Source organism: Macaca nemestrina, chromosome 3 (genome assembly GCF_043159975.1).
Source record: "Macaca nemestrina isolate mMacNem1 chromosome 3, mMacNem.hap1, whole genome shotgun sequence".
Taxonomy (NCBI): Eukaryota; Metazoa; Chordata; class Mammalia; order Primates; family Cercopithecidae; genus Macaca; species Macaca nemestrina.
Genome location: NC_092127.1, coordinates 67071437 through 67088470, shown reverse-complemented (window position 1 = coordinate 67088470; position 17034 = coordinate 67071437). Strand labels below are relative to the sequence as shown.

The following is a 17034-nucleotide window of genomic DNA, read 5'->3' as shown; positions in this document are numbered from 1 at the left end:
GATTCTCCTAGGCCTTGGGATCCAACCTAATCTCAGTAGCATAGCCACAAGGATGCCTTCTTAACATCTTCATCTCCACCTCTCTGCATCAGGAATGCCTGCTTATCATTCTGATACTAGACCATTGCAACACAGTATAGTAACTATTAAGTTGAACCATATGAAACTGCCATTTTTGTAAGTTAAAAAAAAAAAAAAAGGCAAATTGGTGGAACATGATTCCTTTTAACCCAATAATATAAAACAAGAAATACACTTGCAACTTGTCAAGAACAGAGCCCTTGTTTCATTCATTTCAGTTTACCTAGTAGCTAACATGATTTTTTGCACACTATAGGCCTTAAGGAAATGTTTACTGAATCAATAAATCATTTATATATTAAAGAATACTCAAAAAGTAAAAGCGTTAGAATATGTCATAAATTTTCATTATCTTCAGTTTTGCTTTGACTTTATACAAATGACTTTATCTTTTATTTTTTAGAATTATTTCAAAGATTCAAGTTAAATATCAATTATTCTTTGAGTTAAGAAGTATTTTTAGTTTTTCTAGACATTCAAAAATGTTTTTAATCTGAATGGAGAAGAAATAAACAATACATTTAACTTAAGCCACATTTTACTTCACTTGAAAAGTATTCCACCACTTGTGGCCAAAAACTATCTTCTGAAAACTAGCAGTTTGGGGTTTTTGGGATTTTTGGGTGACTCCTTTTCTGGCTTCAGAAAAATGCTAAAAATATCACCTATTGAACTCATGGGAAAAGTGAGCCACCATGATCAGATAGAGCCTGTTCAATCCATGAATGCACTGGAAACATTTTTGATTTTGACAGGAAATAGAAAGTTTTGCAGTGGAGGATCTGTCAGGGCTAATTATAATCTTACATAATTGCAGGGCTAGCAGGGAGTTTAAGAGATCAATTTATCTACTCTGTTTTTTCCAGGAGTATAATGTTTAAACCATACTCAACAAGTAAGAATCCCTATTATGTTATTTTGTATTTATTTATTTTTAAAGATCTTAACTGACTTTATTTGCAGTTCTAGAAGCAGGCAACACCTCATTCTATAAAATAAAATGAGTGTTCCCTATCCTATTTTAAAGAAATCTGTAAAACAGTGGCAATTTTAAATCATAAAGCCTCTTGTGGATGTAAATAAACAGGATGTCTCCCATAGGGATTGTCAGTACTGCAATTATCTAACACATAAAGAAGTGAAAATCAGACTCATTTTAAAGATTTGTGTATATACAGAACTACTCTTAATTCCTCCTTACCACTGTTTTGGGATGAATTCAGCATACCACAATGCGACACAGTAGAACTTGGCACACTTCTGTCATGCAGACTATGATGGCATAACTGTGGGTCTCTCATGAGCAAAGTTTCTCAACAGAGTACATACTGGCATTTTGAGTGAGGCAATTCACTGTGCAGTATTCCTGGCTCCATCCCACGAAATGCTAGCAGTGCCCCCTAGTTACTGTGACAACCAAAATAGGCCATCACCCATCTCCAAATATTACTGAGCAGAGTGGTATTACCCCAGCTTGAGAATCAATGGGCTAGTCTATGGACTTGTTATGAATGGCCAATACTATTTGTAGGCATAAGTTTATTTATTTACACATGCAAATGTATAAACAGTTTATTCAATGTAGAATACAAATGAGGTAATAGCTTTTATTTTTCAGAGATTTACTCAGTCAAATGGGGATCTGTTCATCCCACTGGGTTTCTATTCAAGCATAGTGTGACCCAGTTTGAAGGAATGTGCTTGTCCACTGTTCAGAGATGCTCATGCTGGTCCAGGGCCAGCTCTGTCACACTATCTCCTCTTGCTGAGCCACAATTTACAATGGACAAAGAAAGTAAAGCATCTGGCCTGTGACCCATTCATTTCCTTTACCAAGGGCCAACTTCTGAAAGAAAGAAAAGAGGGCAAGTGACCCAATCTGATTTTCTTATCAATTGGACCTCTAAGTAAATAGATTAATGATGTTTGTTAGCAGGAAGAGATTTCATCTGTTGAATACCATTGACTTAGTGTCAATAAATCTATGATATATGGCAACATAAGGCACAGCTCCCTGGAAAATGTAATTCTTTGAGATATAAAATGGAGATATTTTATGACTCAAATGCTCATCCTTCTGCATGAGAAAAAAAATCTTTAAATGTCACTAGAAGATCCTCATTTATTATTCGGGGCCAGGGAGTAAATGTTTGACATGAAAAGATAGGACCCAAGGAACCACCCTCAATGTCTCAGATCCCTCTTTGCTTCATTTGAGTCTCTTGATTGCCTGTATCTTGAAATTTTTGTAAAAGCTCTATATTAGGTAAAGGTTTGGATTTAGGTGAGTCTGATTTGACCAGCTATTTTTTTCTGTTATCTCATTTCCTAAATCCTCTTTTGTCTCTGGTGTAAGAGCCCAAAGGTACTCCAGCACTAGTCCCAAGACTATGCTCACAGCAACTCTCACTCATGACCATCCTCATGAGCCTTTCCTTGACCCCAGATAGCCATCCTAGACTTTACCTTTCTCAAAATAATTTCATTTCAAAGGCCTTAATTCCTTTCCGTATCTCCTGGTCTGGATTATTTCCCACAGGCTTTGAGCTCTTTAAAAACTTTATCCGTTACCAAAAAAAAAAAAAAAAAAAATGAGAGTAGACTGGGTTCAATACTAGTCACAGTGGGGTCTTGCAGAGATGTTTCAGTGAGCTGAAATACATGAAAAGTTACTTAAGATAATTGCTAATTATAAAAAGCCATGCAGGTATTTGGCAATACTCTCATTCTGAAATGAGATAAGCTGAGAATATTTTAAATATGTTATAGATAAGTTAACTTCCTTTTAAGCCAGGAAAGTAAAATTATAATAAATTCTGATTTTGAATAAAATGTGGAAAATTCAAAGAAACAAATATAATCTACCTCCTCTCCAGTGACAGGCATCTTAGGAAATGATAACACTGATTGAGTAAGTCATCATCATCAAAAAATAATAATGCCTTGTTGTATTCTAATCCATGATAACTGGTGTCTATGCTTGGGAGACAATAGAATATAGTGAGTGATAGCAAAGGCTTTAGAGCCAGACTCCTTAGGTTTAAATCCCAGCTTACCTACTTGCTGCCCAAGATATTGGGCAGGATATTTGGTCCTTTAAGTCTTAATTTTTTCATCTACAAATTGGGAAGAATAATAATATCTACTTCATAGGATTTGTTTAAGAAATGAATTAATACAGGTAAATAGCATAAAATGGTATTTGTGGTACCTGGGAATACTTGGGAGATTATAAGTCATCAATAGTTATTGACTGTAATTATTATTTGCATAATTAAGATGGTCAGAAAAAAATAAGCATATTTCCTGAAACTAAGAGAAACTAGTTTCTCTTAATTAAAAAAAAAAATAGTGTTTCTACCTATCTATGTAATTATTGTGTAACTGGATGATACACATGGTATACTGGAAAACATGTGATCAATAGAGACTTCAGAAGATGTTGGTTTAAATTCTATCTCTCCTAAATGTCTTCTTAAAATGGGTACATCTATACAAACCTACCTCGCAGGAGAACTGTTGTGCAGATTAAATACCTTGTTTGTAAAATGTTTTGTACAGTGCTTGTCCATTGCGAGTCCTTCACAAATAGTTCCTATTGCTAGTACTAGGATTCAGCATAGCATTCAACACATGCTTGCACAAAGAGTAAATAATGAATGTGTAGTACTATGCAGTCAATTTGTGAAGTGATAAGCATGACTCTACAGGGAAGGCCACATTTCTTACACAGTTCCTACAAAAGCTGGATATTCACAAATCAAGAATGTGAAAGTAGATATTCCTTCATTTGAACAGAGAGAGAACTGTATAATGGATAACAGACTGAGCTAATGCTCTGAATCACCTAGGGAGCCTTCTAAAAATACAGTTTCTGGAGCTCCAAGTCAGACCTAGAAAATCAGTATCTCCGGGGGTGGGGAGAAGAGAGAAGGAATCTTATATTTTTAAAAAGCAACAAAAAACAACCTGAGGTGATTCCCATGGTAAGTCAGTGAGATGACCTCTCTATTCCCTTCAAGATTTAAATTCTATGATTCTAATGACACCTTCTAAGTGAGTCAGAGCCCAGAATTATCAGGCAAAATGAGGTAATTTGTGGTTTCCTGTCTTTTTGATTATGGTAGAGGGACGTATCACATAATGTGCATTGTCTAAGTTGCTGTAACAGAAAAGTGAAAAATTGCCTGATTTATAAACCCTTCCGTTTTAAATCCCTAATATTCTGACTAATAAAATTAGCAAAGCAGACTACATTTTAACACTGTAGATATATTCTGCACCAATAAATAAATAAATAAATAAATAACCCTGACAAAAAGAAAAAACACCCAGGGAATACCCAAACAAGCTGCAGACATGGGAGTGATGGTGAATTAAGCTGAAGGTAATAACAGACAGGGAGACACCTCATTTTACCTTACAGTTGAACAACTGCAGTCTTGAGGCTGAATCAATAAAGAAAAAGAATAAGTCCTCAGGGGACTGGAGTGATATTCTATATAGAATTATAGGGCAAGATTGCTATCTGAAACCCATATGGTCAAGAGAAATGTTGATAAATAAGAGTTCACAAACATAGTTGATTCAATCAAAGAAAGAAATCTCATACCAATTTTGCAAGATGTCATAGACTGATGCAGCAGATTGTGACCCCCATGATAAATCGCTCTTCTCTGGAGTAAGAGCAAACTTTTATATTTCCAGCACAGGATCTGGCTTCCAGAAAGAAAGGTTTTTTTATGGCTGTCAGTTTCTAGCAAGCAGATGGATTCTCAGTGAAAGTCTAACTCTGGAAAGGAAGCAGCAAGGGTTGCCTTTCACTCCTGAGTTGCTACAGGCAAAACTAAGTCATGAACAATTGATGATGCCACTCTCAGAAACATTTGCCTACTGCACGTACATACATGGAGTCAGTGCCCTTGCACATGGGGTGGACTGGTCACACTGCACTAATCTTGGAAATAAACAGGTACCTTGAAGGCCTCAAATCTTAGCAAAACAGTGGAACCATACTATGCTTCCAACTAGGTGTGTAATTTTTAAAAAATTTCTCATTGATGTATACGATCTTAGGTTCCCATCAACAATGGTGTTAGCACACTTTGCAGAGAGCAAGTACCCATGTAGCTTTCTCTAGGACCCTGATCAGAAAAAGCCAGTCAGTCACAAGATGGAGAGGGATGTGATTCTTGAGTGTCTTACTGTGGCTAGAGCTCTTATTAAGGGTTTTCTGGCTTTACAACTGATAGGGACAGGAGGCAGGAAAATTCTGGGCAGAAGAGGGTGGGTCCTTGGCAAGGGCCCCACCCTCAAGCCTGGAACCACTGTCTAAACTTAGAACTTCACATCCCTATTTTCCTGCTCAAATGTTGTCTTTTCCAAAACTACCCATAGCCCACCCTGTCCCTAATCCTCTGCCCATAAAATCCCCAGCAGAGGGAGGAGAGGAAGAGAATAGGAGAAGCCGCTAGCAGAGGGAGGTGAGAAAGAAAAGGGGAGGAGGAGCTGGACGTCAGGGGCTATGGTTTGATGTTGGAAAGAAGCAGCTTGACTTCAGAGGGACAGCTTGATGGCATGGCTTTGGAGAGGAATCCTGCCATCCCTGGGGAAGATCACCTTCCCGCTCTATCCTCTGTCCAGCTCCCCTTCCCACTGAGAGCCACTTTCATCAGCAATAAATTCCTCCACATTCACCACCCTTCAATTCGTTCATGCCACCTGATTTTTCCTGGACATCGAACGTGAGCTTGGGTATCATGGGTGCAGATGCAAAAGGCTATCACACTGACCCTCCACTGAACTATTAACACTTAAGCCATCCATGGATGGCAAAGCTAAAAGAGCACTGACTGTAACACTTCTGGGACTTCAGGGGTCGTGAGTACTCCCCGAGAGATGCTGCTGTGGGGCCCACACGAAGTTTTGCTCCTGCCAGCACCCAAAAGCACTCACCCCATCTCCTGTACCTGCTCACCTGCATTCTCCCTTCCACAGGGGGTTGAAGGCAATGGGGTCGAGTGACTGGAGTTTGCCCCTGCCAGCACCAAAGCAGCTGGCTAGCTCCAGCACCTGCACTCCACTTCCCGCCCCATGAAGGGGTCAGGGAACATTTCCTGCTTCACAACCACACACCATCTCGTAACTAGAAAACTCTGTCCTGTCACTTGCTAATCTGCATCATGATGAACCTTTTCAGGGTTGATAAAGTTGAGGTCCGAGGCTAACATTGACTTCTCTACAGGAAAGAGTTTTCAAGAGCTCTACAGTCTGTCCTGTTTTTAACTCTCTGAAATGTACTAACCTATTCACCCCTTGCATAGATGACACAGAAAAGGAAATGATCAAGTTTTATAACTATTTATAACTTTCTGATTCATTCTCAGCCTCAGAGATATGTGGGTGTTTACTATAGCTTAGCAACTTTCTTTCATAAAGAAATGCCCAGTAAACCTCTTTTTGGACCACAGCCAGGTAAAAATGGTCTCATAGTCCTGTTTTGTGTAAGTGCTCTTGATTGCCTTCAAAGAAGGTGAGGACCCAGCAAAGAGAAATTCCTCTTGGGAGCTAACTAACCATCTTGGGAGCTTATCAAGAAAAGGATTCTTGATTACTAACACATATTTTCAATTACAACTCCTAGATTCAGGGTTGTATTTCAAGAGGCACGCTTAACGGAAGAATTTAAGTCTAGTTGTAGAGTCATTTGGGGGAAAACATACAAGGCTGTTTGCCTTCCCTGAATGTTAACTCTGGCAACAAGGGAAGAGAGTAAACCTGGCTTCCTCAGAGACGTGTCTTTGAAACAAGGCATTCAGTTTTAAAGTATTCCCAAAGTGCTTGAATCAGCACTTCTAGCAGTATTTCCTCTCTATGAATTTAAGACAGATTGTCTTGTAGGCTTTTCTCACTTTCTCTTTCTCTCTCACGCTTACACTGTACCCCCTTGTTTCCCTGCATTTCCATTATTTGCTTTTTACCCTCATTCCCTCTTTCTTATCCTTTAAAAACTTCTCAGACAGGGTGTGGGTGGGGATGGTGGGAAAAACTTGCTTATCTGACTTAAAGAACTATATAGGAAACAGCCAAATAAAGTCAAGGATTTCTGTTTGTTTTGTACATTCAAAACTTCTAAAAACCTCTAAACATGTTAGAGATCATGGTTATGAGATCCTAGTTAGATCAGCTGCACTACCCAGAAGTTGTCCTGACGAACTTTTTTTTTTTTTTTCCCCCCAGAGAGAGAGTTTCTCTCTGTTGCCCAGGCTGGAGTGTAGTGGCATGATCATAGCTCACTGCAGCCTCTAACTCCTGGCCTTCCAAAGTAGCTGCAACTACAGGCACATGCCACCATGCCTGACTAAGTTTTTAATTTTTTGTAGTGATGGAGTCTCACTATGTTGCCCAGGAGGGTCTCAAATTCCTGGCATCAAGCAATCCTCCTGCGTTAGCCTCCCAAAGTACTAGAATTTCAGGTATGAGCCACTATGCCAGGCCTTCTAATAAACTCTTTGATATTGTCTTCCAAAGTCTGCTTTTGGTTTGAGATCACTTTGGGGAAGTGCTTGGAGGCTGGCTGGCGTTATCTAAATGCCTAAATGTCTAAATAGGGGGCCTGGCAGATTGAATGGTAAAGATCTTGGCAGGCAAGAGAGTCCCCAAGGTGGTGTTGCATGAACCTGTGAAAATCCAATCTTTTTCATACAAATAAAAGAAGAATTGGTTGGAAACAATCTATTAGATTTCCCCAGCATACATGAGAATTTCAGTGAAAGTTGAGTTTTGACTGTTGGCAAATGGTACAGAATTCTCAGTTTCAAAACAAGAATCCTAAAATGGCTTGTGACATGACTTACTGCCTGAGGAATAAATTTATTGTGTCTTTCAGTGTTTGAATTATAACATCACATTGAACGGATTGACCCAGGTCTTGGGCCCTGCTAAGCCGGGTAACACTCTCTGCTTTTGTCTCACACCCTCCCCACCCTCAGCAGTAGTTTTTGCATCCACTTAAAAGCAAGAGAATTTTGAAGAGAGGAGAGAAGAGTGTTCTAGGGTCTGGGTCACAGCAAAAGAAAGAAATTGTGACAAATGGAGTGGGAAGAATATCTGTTCCCTGTCTGCTTCCTTGAACTGGTTTCAAACCTAGGTAATGAAGTAGAGATGGCACTTGTCCTCTGTTACCCTTTGGACTGAGAGAGACGAGAAACCTGGGGTCAAAAGGAGCTGTTTTTTGGATAGGCTGAGTGACAAAATGTGTACCAAGTTATAAAGAAGCCTGGTCCCCTTCTCAAGCCCAGTATGACTGTGGTGCCCTTAGGATCATCAGCTTTGGGAGCACTAGAGAAGCACCCTCGGCATAGACCTTTGTGCTTTTATGAGAGACTGTAGTGATGCTCCTTCTAGTGGCCCTCTAGACTGTGGAAGAGTGTGATAGAGCCAAGACAGACACATGTGAAGTACACCCTTTGCACTGATACAATTAACTGTGAAAGATTTTTAGGGCAAGTTGAAACCCTGCAATAAACAATAAGGACATAGTAATTTGGAAATTTCTGATGTAGCCTGATACATGCCTATTAGGTAGTAACTGAGAAAGTAACTATCTGAGAGGGTGTCCCATGTATTGAGTCCAGGGAATCCTTCAGACATTCCAAACCCTAAATGAGTCTTCACTGAGGCAAGTTCAGAGCACTCCTATGGATTTCATTTCAGAGCCCAGGAATAAGCCCAAGAATAACAAGATTTAAAACATTCTTTCATTCATTCAGTATACCTTCACTGAGCACATACTGTGTATGTAAGTCTCAATGGTGACTTTCGGGGAAATAGAATGATGTTTAAATTTTATTTCCTGCTCTTAAGGAGTCTTTTATAAGGACATAAGACATATATACACTTTAATATAGGTAAAAATAGTGTTATTACAGGTGTCCTTTTTTAAGACTGGAAGGTGCTACAGAATATTATTGATTTGAAGAGAATGTCAGAGTAGAAGGAATGATGAAAGAGTCAAGACAAAAAATTTTTTTGAGAAAATGATTTTCCTGAAGTGAAATGTGGTAGGATCAATTTTGCAGAGGGCTTAGGAAAGAGACATTAAAAGAAAGATGAGTTTGGGTGGTGAGAAATACTGAGAAAATATAACTTGAAAAAGGAAAATATAAAAGATTTATATTGAGTGGTCTTGGTTTATTTTAAATTGTATGGGAAACTATTCAGTGAATATTCAGCAGTGATTTGGAGGCTTGATTGAGGAAACATTTAGAATAAGTATCCTTAGACCTGTAATGGGGCACAACCATTAAAGAGAAAGCAAATGTAAAAATTAGCTGGGTGTGGTGGTGCATGTCTACAGTCCTAGCTGCTAGGGAGGCTGAGACCGGAGGATGGCTTGAGCCTAGGAGTTTAAGGCTGCCGTGAGCTATTGTTATACCACTGCACTCCAGCCTGGGCAACAGAGCAAGACTGATCTCAAAAAAAAAAAAAAAAAAAAAAAAAAAAAAAAAGATTTAATTTAATTTAAAAAATAAAAATAAAGAAAGCACATTATCAAGCAGGGAGGGCCAAACTAGGTAATGTAACTTGGTTTTGTTTCCGCCCAGGTTTGTAACTTTATTCTGTGCTTAAACACAGACACAGAAAGAATGGATTGAAGAATACAGCTAACTGGAGTTTGCCAAGAAGGCATAGGTAAAGAAGAGAGGGTAAGGAACTGATGCCTTCTCTGACCCTATCATATAATTTCTACCTGGTAATCTCCACTCTTTGCCTTGCCTGTGAATCTCCTCAAATCTAAGGATCTTCAGTGGGAGAAGAGGTGATTGTGTGTGGTGACAGGGCCCCAGAGGACAGAATATTAATAATGCAGTTGGTAACCTTCAACACAATTAGGGTTGCTGTGGGTATAATTCATGGAAATAAAAATGCTTGCATACTTTCCCATTAAATTTTTTAAAATGTAAATAAACAATGAAGAGCAAAACTATACATCTATATAAGTCATATGGTTAAAAATACAGAAAGATGATAATAAAAACAGGAACAACTAGGTACTTTGCAAATTCTTAGCGGTCATTAATCATTATTTAATCTTGCCCTGTGTTCATTGGGTTTACATAGATTTCTTTGTTTCTTTTCGCCTTGAATCTTTATACTTAATTGAAAACCATTCCAGAATTGAAAAAGCTACCCCAGAAATCAATATATCTTTGGCCTTTATTTTGCTATAGACTTTAGTTTCCCTGAAATGGGGATTTTTCTTTTTTCTCTGTTGTTTCTTTCTTTGTGTTCTAAAAAGAAGAAACCACTCTTCTCCATTGAAAGGGAATATGTTAAATGACTTCTGAAAGGGGATGTGTTAAGTGACTAAGTAAAACCCTGTCTTCTCCTCAGTCAAGATTTTCTAGCTACTTTTTTCTTCTTGGGAAGGACTCACTTCTGTTCCTGTCCCCCAGCCAACATCCTTTAGTGATTATTCCCTTTAGGACAGCTATATCTCCACTGGGTGAATTCTAACACAGAGTTTTGGTTATAAAGTTAGAGCCCCTAGAACATGACTTTTAAGGTGAGAATTCACCAAGCTTTTAAGGCAGAGCTTAAATCTCAGGTAGACCTGTGCTGATGGTGGAATCATTTTCACAGCCTTGGGCCACTGGGGAATCAAAGTCTATGAGACCACCTAGGACAAAACTTACAAGGTATTGTCCTTGGTCCTAACTACTTTTGGCTTATTTTATAATAATGTCTGCCCATCGCCCAGGTTCTGCTTTAGCGGTTTTGCCATGCCAGCCCTCACTGAGATCTCTGTTGCACACTCATTGCTCAGGTTCATCGATTATGTGGGTGACATTTAAAGGAAAAGAGTCTCTTTGAAAAAAGTCAATAAAAGGGATCACAACTGAATCAATGACTTTTCCCTGGAAACACTAGACAGCCCCAAGTTTGAAACCCGGTTTCCTCACTCACTCTATGAACCTATGCTGAGTACCAGGCTCATGGGAAGTCCCAGCTCTGCAGTAGCACATTATCTTTTCTTCTCAGGTCTACCTTTGGAGGAAAAACTGAGTGAAGCACTGTGAATTCCAGCTTTGTAAAGTGAAATCAATTTGGAAGGAGGGTGGCAAGGAAGAAATTTTTGCCCCTCTCCCTTGTTCTTATCTTTTGTTCTCAGAGTAGGAGTCACCCACTGTGGGGTCCCCTCCCTGGTGGATGGGATTAATATTGTTGTAAAGCCTCCTCCAAAAGGTGGCTGGCCTTCCCCAAGGTGCTGACCTTGGACCTGTTGAATTTGGGTTGAGGAGGCAGCACTAGAGGAGTAGAGTTGTGTTTCAGGTTCAACTTCAGGACAGGAAAGGTATGAAATAGAAATGGTGGAAGCCTGCAGTGTGTCCAGAGCAATGCCTCAAACTATCTGCTCTTTAGAATAAAAGGGGCTTTTGAAAAAATGCCAATGGCTGGGGTCATTTCAGATTAATTGAATTAGTATCTCTGAGAGTGGAGTCCAGGCATGGTATTTTTTGAAAAGTTCTCCAGGTGTTTCTAATACATAGGCATGTTTGAGAGTCACTGGTTGAGAGCTTGTTTTCCAGTCCCTCTTTCTTATCTTTGAGTCCTTCAGCTTACTGACCTTTCTCTCCCAAGATGCCTCAGAGGAAGTTAATCCATGTTTGCAGTGTAGCCACTGATGCCACAGATGTTCTTGAGATGATTTATCTTTGTTTCATTGTGAGCCTCAGTCCATCAGCTATCTATGGGTCATCTGGTGAATTGTTTAGTTTTCACAAAATAGTATATTGTTTATTTAGAGGAAGAATGTGTCATAGTTAAGGGCACAGGCTCTGAAATCAACCTGCCTAGTTCTAATTCCAACTTTGCCACTTATTAGCTTTGTGATCGTGAGTAATTTTTAATCTCTAGCACTTAAGTAACTGTTATATTGGGTAATAATAGCATCTTCTGTGTGTGTGTGTGTGTGTGTGTGTGTGTGTGTGTGTGTGTGAAAGAATATTTCAAGTGCCTAGAGTAGCGTTTGACAGTAATTGTTCAACAAATGGTAGTAGTGTGTTTTTTAAATTATGGATCTCTTTCCTACCAAGACTCACTGATTAGCAGCAAGAGCCCACATTTACTGACAACATTATCTTATTGACAACATTATCTTATTGACAACATTATCTTACCCAGGGAAGCATTACAACTAAACACCTCTGTGTCTTACATCTGCTAGAGTAATTCGTCTTACAAATGCTGGAGTTTTCATCAATTATGCACACCAAACAATGTATCTTAAGCCCATCCATTGTAACAACCTAAATCCACATACATCCTGTATGATTTTAATATCCTAGAGTGGTTTTCAAGGCAAACAAAATAGGGCAAGATAACTTGGCACAAGGAAGTAGCCAGGCTGATGTGGCTCAGTGTAGATAAGCACGGGACGTGTAATCCCAAGTAGTATGGATTGCATGCAATGTGTCTGAGCCTCAGTACTTCAGAATGTGTCCTTATTTGGAAATAGCATTGTTGCCAATGTGACTAGTTAAGGTGAGATCATACTGGAGTAAGGTTTGTCCCTAATCCAATATGACTAGTGTCTTTATGAGAAGATAGCCCTGTGAAGACAGAGATACATGGGAAGAACACACATGATGGTGAAGGCAAAGACTGGAGTTATGTAGCTGCAAAACAAGGAATGCCAAAGAATGACAGCAAACTACCAAAACCAAGGAAGAGGCAATGTGGTATTCTTCTGCAGGTTTCAGAGTGAGCATGGCCCTGCCAACACCTGGATTCTGGACTTCTCGCCTTTAGAAATGTGAGATAATAAATTTCTATTGCTTTAAGCCACCTCCCAGTTTGTAGTGCTTTGTTACAGAAGCCCTAGGATCTGATACACCAAGGAATACAGAAGTGAAACAGAAGGCAATACAAACCTAGCATGAAAAAAAGAGGAGGAGGGTCTGCACAGCACCTGGGCAGGTACTACCCAGCCACTTGCGGCAAGTGTTTTATTGGTGAGGACTTAACACCAGAACAACACTGCATTAGTACCTACGTATTATCCTTGTTCTGGATATATGTATAGCTATGTACATATGAGTAGAACTGTAAACAATTTTCATTCAAAATATAATTTTGTGGATTCTCAATGCAGCCTTTGGTGTAGGTACTATTATTATCTCCATTTTACAAGTAAGAAAACTGAAGTGCTGTGAGGTTAAGTAAATTTGCATGGCTAATAAGTGGCAGAGCTGAGAGTCAAGTTCCAGAGTTCATGATCCTAATCACAGCTCTTTTAACATCAGCTAAAAGGGCAACTTTGAAAGGAAAGAAGAAATCACCCAAATTGCTTGTTCGTAGTTGGGCAGGGACGGTCCATCTCGTACTTCCTAGGCGTGGGAGGCAAAGATACCACACTCAAGGAAGACATTGCCCTGTACAAGTTTCCAGTGACACGATCCCCATCAATTCTCCACTGGCTGTGAGAGATTCAGATTCAAAAGGAAAGTAATAGAGGTAAAAGCAGTTCCCAATGACAACCACTTTTGGGTTTTGAAAATTTTGCTCTATTGAGAAAATAAAAACATAACTCAGATTTTTTTAGCATAGTTGATAGAACTTTATTTTTTATTATTAATACTCAAATGTATAACATGAAACTTGCTGTATTTATACAGGGATGCTTACTGATTATACTACATTATAGGTTGAGTTCCACAAATACAGGAATTCTGGTGAACTCTATTTGTGTAGTCCTCACAAAAGTCTATGTGCATTTATAATTGTACGTGTTGCATTATTGTGACAAGCAAAACTTCTATTTTATGACTTAGTGTAAGTCAACATATAAAAAAGTTCATCACTAACCATCAGAGAAATACAAATTAAAACCACAATGAAATACTATCTCACACCAGTCAGAATGGTGATTATGAAAAAGTCAAAAACTAACAAGAGGTTGGCAAGGATGTGGTAAAAAGGGAATGCTTATACACTGTTGGTGGGAATGTAAATTAGTTCAACCCCTATGGAAACACTATGGAGATTTCTCAAAGAACTAAAAATAGAACTACCGTTCGACCCAGCAATCCCACTACTGGGTATCTACAAAAAGGAAAAGAAATCATTTTATCAAAAAGACCCCTGCACCTACATGTTTATCTCAGCACTATTGACAATAGCAAAGATATGGAATCAACCTAAGTGTCCCTCAGTGGTGGATTGGATAAGGGAAATGTGGTAAATATACAACATGGAATACCGTACAACCATAAAAAGAGTGAAATCATGTCCTTTGCTGCAACATGGATGCATTATCCTAAGTGAAGTAACTCAGAAACAGAAAATCAAATTTCACATGTTCTCACTTACAAGTGGGCACTAAACAATGGGTATATATGGACATAAAGATGGGAATAATAGACGCCAAGGACTGCAAAAGGGTAGGGGAAAGTTAAAGGTGACTTACTGGATACAATGTTCACTATTTGGGTGATGGGTTCACCAGAAGCCCAAGCCCCAGAATTATGCAGTCTACCCATGTAAGAAACCTGCCCATGTACCCCTTGAGTCTACAGTTTTGAGAAAACTGAATCTGTTATTTATACATTTACATGTCTGATAGTGAGAAGAATTTTTCACAGAGTAGCTTCTAACTTTTTACATTTCAAGCCTCTTTTCACCTCTCTGCTACCTATATCTTCTGGGGCTGGGCATGGCAGGAAATATTCATATAACATCTAGCTCTGTCATGTCATGTCATAATATAGATAAGCTTTCACAGAGGGCAATAGGAGCATTTCTGGAGACCATTCCTACAATAGGTTAAATATAAATGAAAGGGAATGCAAACCACATATGTATATGCCACCAAACCTAAACTAAATGTATTAGTATTTCCAACTTAATTTCCCCCTTGGCCCAGTGTTTCTAAACTTATTTTTCATCATCACCCCTCTCTGAGGAACATTCTTAGACTTCTTTTTTCCTAACAGTTCCCCCATGAAATTTTAATAGCAGAGATGTATTGTGTATTTGTTTATGTATTGTATGTATCTGTGCTTTATAAATAAATAAGAAGAGTAGGATGTTTTGCCCCTGATGGGTGTGTTATCACCCCATTGAGAAAGTATACCTCCGCAAAATCTCCCCAGATGTTCATGCCACTCCAGTGCCACTCAGCCCAAGGGAAATGTGATGGAGAGTAAGTGGGAAGGGAGAGAAACATAGGACCATGTAAATACATTGATAGGTGACTTCCCGGTGCCTTGGAAGGAAACAGTTTATGTGAGGAGCCCCGAGGTTTAACCTCCTTTTTCTTCATGGTAAATCCACCTCTGCTAACATGGTGTGACTTTTGTGGCATGACAGGTAAGAAAAGCACTGGAAAAATTAGAACATATTCTCCCTTCAGAAAGCCAGGCAAATGTCCTAACGTCATTCTTAGACCTCAGAAACAAGATATTTGCTTACTTCAGGACTGAAAGAGCAAAGAAATAGAGAAATAAAAGTCCCCAGAAAAGATTGTGAGAAACCTACAGATAAATGAGTATCTCAAAAGTGTGTGATTTCTCAGAGTGAATATATTTTTTATTATAATTGTGCATTTTTTCAAGATTAAGTTTTGTTGTAAAGTGTTCATTGCATTTACAATGATGATTGAAATCATTTAAAATAATGGAAATACTTTTATATTTGTCAATATATTATCCTAATCGTTAGTTTTTTAAAACAACCCTAAATTTATTTTAATAATGTATTAAGCCTTGACAAGTAATAAGAAAGCATCCAAATTATAACCAGTGTGTGTAAATATTGGTATAGTACTACTAGCAGTATTTACTGATTTTCACAAACCTTCATGCTTTGAAGGACGACTAAATCTGTAGGATGTATATATTTGATATCACTATGATTACAAAATGTGGTGTTTTGAGGATCAATAGGGTCTTATATAACTAGTTATTTAATCCCCACAATAGGGTCTAATATAACTAGTTATTTAATCTCCCCTGGGTAGTGAAATGTGGGTTGATGCAGCTGTTGTTTGCCAATTGTGGGGCCTGAGAATATTGACTGCAATGTAAAGGATCATTGAACATGTTTTTACAGACTTAAAATAGAAAGACAGGTTTTACTTTTTTTCCCATGTAGGAGAGAGTGGAACATTTAAAATTGAGAAACTTAAAAAGAATTCCAAGATAAAAGAAAGTGAGACTTGAAATTTCTAAGTAGTTCTGGGTGTCTTTTAGTCACAGTGCCCAAGCTATTTCTCATAAAGTGCTTTTATCTTTGGTAAATTGCGCACCTGCACATATAAGAAGAAATCTTATTTACAATGTTTATGAATACAAAAGAGTTTAACTTAGAAAACTGATAGTAATTATTAAATAGCATTCAGTACAGATGTGCTCATAATGAACACAGCACTATGTGCTATTTGTTGTCATTAAGATGTGAAAACAGTCCATCAGAGTAACTTAGCTTCCCTAAGCCATGGTTTCCTCATCTGTGAAGGGTTATAATAAGATATTTTTCAAAAAGCTTGTTATATAGATTAAATGAGATAATATATGTTTCAGAAGTTTAGAACTTGTCATATGCTCTGCAAGTATGAAAAATTGTGCCATTATTCTTGTTACGAGTTGGAGTATCAGGAAAAACACAGTTCTTCTTGCCAAAGCTCTTCTGATTGCTGTGTGGTAGTCTACTTGTAATCTCATCACCCTCATTTTTTAAATATAAGGATTCACGATTTGCTTTGACTATCCTGTATATAATTGCCTATCAAGTGTATTATAATTGTACTCTATTGAAATTTCTTATTTACTTGTCTGTATCTACTACTAGAGGACAGGCTAGAAAGGCAGCCTGTCTATTTCATTCATTTATATTCTATCCCAGTATCTAGCATATGGGGCTTAGCACCCAGTCCAGTAGGTGCTCGGTTAT

General features: G+C 38.4%; 1 long non-coding RNA gene across 1 annotated transcript in view; it reads left to right on the top strand.

The window, feature by feature from the left end:
* Positions 1-17034, top strand: part of LOC105486138 (uncharacterized) — a 185613-nt gene that overhangs the window by 66495 nt on the left and 102084 nt on the right. Inside the window, exon 2 of the long non-coding RNA XR_011620997.1 lies at positions 9687-9788. This is a non-coding gene — a long non-coding RNA (uncharacterized lncRNA). The remainder of the gene's footprint in view (positions 1-9686; positions 9789-17034) is intronic.